General features: G+C 49.0%; 1 pseudogene; it reads left to right on the top strand.

Annotated features, from left to right (window-relative positions):
* The first annotated feature begins 1,878 nt into the window (after positions 1-1,878).
* On the top strand, positions 1,879-2,937 carry LOC119926606 (annotated as a pseudogene).
* The last annotated feature ends 1,953 nt before the right edge of the window (positions 2,938-4,890 follow it).

Raw genomic sequence — 4,890 nt, forward strand, 5'->3', positions numbered from 1 at the left:
AAATGGGGATGAAGCCTGTGAGCCCCCCGTGGGACAACCTGATCACCTTGTAACCTCCCCAGCGCTTAGAACACTGCTCTGCACATAGTAAGCGCTTAATAAATGCCATTATTATTATTATTATTATTATTACCATCCAGTGATTGGAAACGGTTCATTAGGTAGGGGTCAGAATGCGGAAACGGTAACACCTGGGGTTCCTTTAGCTCCTTGTTCTGTCACGTTCCAGCTCCCGACACGGTAAACAAGCCAATGTACCTCCTTATTCAAACAAGCTCTAATGACACCTGAAACAAAATGCAAATCAAAAGCCTACGGGCCAAGCTTTTCCTATCCCCTTGTGCCACTTTCTTTGCATGCTCCGGCCAGAACTTGGCTAGGATCGACACCTGAGTATATGGCCACCCCAAAAATGTTCATCCTCTGGGAAGGATTCCAGTTTCCATGCAAAGTTCTTGGCCTGAGGAGGAGTCACGGTTTGGGCTGCTGGGATATTAGCTTAAAGGTGCTGAAATCCTCAAGCATTTGGGGCAGTACCCGTGGAAAGGGGGAAAAAGGTGTTGGGGCAAATCTGTTCTCCTCATGACCGTTACAGGCTACTTTTCATCATCATCAATCGTGTTTATTGAGCGCTTACTATGTGCAGAGCACTGTACTAAGCGCTTGGGAAGTACAAATTGGCAACATATAGAGACAGTCCCTACCCAACAGTGGGCTCACAGTCTAAAAGGGGGAGACAGACAAGAAGACAAAACATATTAACAAAAACCAATGACCCCTCAGGGTCATGAGGTCAAAAACCAACTTTTGTGGGCAGTTTACTTAATGAGAGGTTGATTTTCTCCATCTGTAATTTATTTGACTGTCTGCTCCTCCCTCCAACCCCCTCAACCTTAGATTGTAAGCTTCTTGAGAACAGGGCTCACGTCTATCAATTCGATTACACTCTCCCAAGTGCATAGTACGGTGCTCTGCTCAAAGCAAGCACTCAAACACCACTGATGGAGTGACTAACCGTGCGTACCAAATGCTGCTCTCTCTACAAAGGTGAGGCCAGGACTTGGAAAACCAAGCTGCCGTGAGCCCCAGAGACAGGCTTAAAAAATAATAATAATGATGATGATGGTATTTGTTAAGCACTTATTATGTGCAAGGCACTGTTGTAAGTGCTGGGGAGGTTATAAGGTGATCAGTTTGTCCTGGGGGGGGCTCACAGTTTTAATTCCCATTTTACAGATGAGGTAACTGAGGCACAGAGAATTTAAGTGACTTGCCCAAAGTCACACAGCTGACAGTTGGCGGAGCCGGGATTTGAACCCATGACCTCTGACTCCAAAGCCCGGGCTCTTTCCACTGAGCCACGCTGCTTCATCAGGTGAGGAGAAGCAGGAGAAGGAGCAGGAGAAGCAGCTTCGTCAGGTGAGCCCCTTCCTTCCTCTCCCCCTCGTCCCCCCTCCATCCCCCCCATCTTACCTCCATCCCTTCCCCACAGCACCTGTATATATGTATATATGTTTGTACATATTTATTACTCTATTTATTTATTTATTTTACTTGTGCATATCTATTCTATTTATTTCATTTTGTTAGTATGTTTGGTTTTGTTCTCTGTCTCCCCCTTTTAGACTGTGAGCCCACTGTTGGGTAGGGACTGTCTCTATATGTTGCCAATTTGTACTTCCCAAGCGCTTAGTACAGTGCTCTGCACACAGTAAGCGCTCAATAAATACGATTGATGATGATGATGGTAGTAAGCGCTCAATAAATACGATTGATGATGAGAAGGGGAAATCACAAAGGTGGTTTTTTTAACACTTTGCGTGCTTGCTGCGGTTCCCCACAGGTGGAGAGCCAAAGGTGTGCCGAGGCTGAGCGGCAATGCTGGGTGACACCTGGAAGGGCAACGGATGGTCAGCGAATGCCTCCGCCAGGAGTCTGTGTCCTCTGCCGGAATATTACAAGCAAATATACCTTCCCCTGACCTACAGCTTGGTGTTCGTGCTGGGGCTGCTCCTCAACGGCGCCATTCTGTGGCTCTCCTTCCGCCACCCCAAGCGCTGGACCTGCACGACCATCTTCCTGGTCAACCTGACGGTGGCCGACCTGCTGTACGTCTGCAGCCTGCCTCTCCTCATCGTCACCTACTCCCTGGGTGACCGGTGGCCCTTCGGGGAAGCGCTCTGCAAGCTGGTCCGTTTCTTGTTCTACACCAACCTCTACGGCAGCATCTTGCTGCTGACCGGCATCAGCGTGCACCGTTTCCTGGGGGTGTGCTACCCCCTCCGCTCCAAGGCCTACAGGACCCGGCGGCTGGCCCTCGGGGGTACCGGCGTCACCTGGGCGCTGGTGGTCCTCCAGCTGCTGCCCACCCTGGTCTTCTCCCGCACGGGCTTCATCGACGGCCAGACCGTCTGCTACGACCTGACCAGCCCCGAAAACTTCGACCGGTTCTTCGCCTACGGCATGATGCTGACCGTGTCGGGCTTCGTCCTCCCCTTCCTGATCATATCGGTCTGCTACTCTCTGATGATCCGGAGCCTCGCCAAGCCGGGGGAGATCCACACGGGCGGGGGGGTCCGGGCTAAGTCCATCCGAACGATCCTGTTGGTGTGCGGACTCTTCGTCGTTTGCTTTGTGCCTTTCCACGTCACCCGTTCCATGTATCTCTTGGTCCGGGCCTATCACGTACAGCACTGCCAAATCCTGAAGAGCGTGAGCGTGGCTTACAAGATATGGAGGCCGTTGGTGAGTTTGAACAGCTGCTTGAATCCTCTCCTCTATTTTCTCTCTGGGGACAGCAACAGAATCCGGTTTATCCGGCAGCTGAGGCGCAATAGAGTGGCGTGCCACCCGGCTACAGAGCCGGAGCAGATACATTTCGACAGAGAGATCCGTCTGGGTCACGGTCGGAGGAAGGCCGAGGGGAGAGAACTCTGATGACTTTGTGTTTTAAAGTGTTTTAATCGGGACATTCTGGGGAGCAAAGAATGGAAAGAATAATAATGATAATGGCATTTATTAAGTGCTCACTATGTGCAAAGCGCTGGGGAGATTACAAGGTGATCAGGTTGTCCCACGGGGGGCTCACAATCTTAATCCCCATTTTACAGATGAGGTAACTGAGGCACAGGGAAGTTAAGTGACTTGCCCAAAGTCCCACAGCTGACAATTGGCAGAGCCGGGATTTGAACCCATGACCTCTGACTCCAAAGCCCACGCTCTTTCCGCTGAGCCACGCTGCTTCAATCAGAGGAGTGATGGGCTTCTAACAAAGATTAAGGAGCCAACAACTGTCCCATTTACTTGTTTCTCTTAAGAGCCTCGGAAAGGAGCACAATTCATTTAATTCTATAATCCTATTTATTTTTATGCTATTGATTCCTATCTACTTGTTTTGTTTTGTTGTCCGTCTTCCCCTCTAGACTGTTATCCCGCTGTTGGGTAGGGTTTGTCTCTATCTGTTGTCGAATTGTACTTTCCAAGTACTTAGTACAGGGCTCTGCACACAGTAAGCGCTCAATAAATACAACTGGATGAATGAATTCAGCTGCACCACACCAATTCCTGCTTAAATTACTTTTCAGAATGGATAAAAAGCTAACACAAAAGTCTATGCTAGTAAGTAAAGTGTAGATAGACGAAGCTACAAAGACTTTCTTCCCCACCCCAACACACCCTAATCCAAATGCCAATCCACGCACAAGCTCAAGGTTATTAAAGAAAGACTTGTCTACTTAACTAGGTTATCCATAGCCTACTAGGCTCAATTCTAGTCTCTGTGGCAAATGTTTAAATAATAATAATAATAGCATTTATTAAGCGCTTACTATGTGCAAGGCACTGTTCTAAGCGCTAGATAGGGTGGTCTCTCTGAAAAAACGTTTTCAAATAAAAACCAGTTGACTTCTAAAGAGATGTTTCAGAATTCACTTTATTTCCATTTTTCTATTTGAAGTTATCTTTCATGTCATCAGGATGGTCTGACAATAACATTGACCGAAGAGCTAGCGTTCTACTCAGTGTTCTCACCCCACGCCATTATGTGCATGACTAGACAGCAGAAGAAAGGGAATCATGTGACACGGAGAGGTGGGCAGACCCCGAAAATACATGGGGTCCCACGGAAGCTGGGAGAAGGCTCCATAGGCTCGGGGAGGATCAAGGCTCAGAAGAGTCAGCTTGAGTTTGCAGGGAGGAATGGGAAGGAGATGAGCAGGAAGGCAAAGAGAAGCAGCGTGGCTCAATGGAAAAGAGCAGTCAGAGGTCATGGGTTCAAATCCCCGGCTCCACCAACTGTCAGCTGTGTGACTTCGGGCAAGTCACTTCACTTCTCTGTAAAATGGGGATTAAGACTCAAAAATCCTCAAAAATCTCCAGGGGCTACCAATCAATCTGCGCATCAGGCAGAAACTCCTCACCCTGGGCTTCAAGGCTGTCCATCACCTCGCCCCCTCCTACCTCACCTCCCTTCTCTCCTTCTCCAGCCCAGCCCGCACCCTCCGCTCCTCTGCTGCTGATCTCCTCACTGTACCTCGTTCTCGCCTGTCCCGCCATCGACCCCCGGCCCACGTCATCCCCCGGGCCTGGAATGCCCTCTCTCTGCCCATCCGCCAAGCTAGCTCTCTTCTTCCCTTCAAGGCCCTACTGAGAGCTCACCTCCTCCAGGAGGCCTTCCCAGACTGAGCCCCTTCCTTCCTCTCCCTCTCGTCCCCCCTCCATCCCCCCCATCTTACCTCCTTCCCTTCCCCACAGCACCTGTATATATGTATATATGTTTGTACATATTTATTACTCTATTTATTTATTTATTTATTTTGCTTGTACATATCTATTCTATTTATTTTATTTTGTTAGTATGTTTGGTTTTGTCTCCCCCTTTTAGACTGTGAG

This window comes from Tachyglossus aculeatus, chromosome 1 (genome assembly GCF_015852505.1).
Source record: "Tachyglossus aculeatus isolate mTacAcu1 chromosome 1, mTacAcu1.pri, whole genome shotgun sequence".
In the NCBI taxonomy this organism is placed as follows: domain Eukaryota; kingdom Metazoa; phylum Chordata; class Mammalia; order Monotremata; family Tachyglossidae; genus Tachyglossus; species Tachyglossus aculeatus.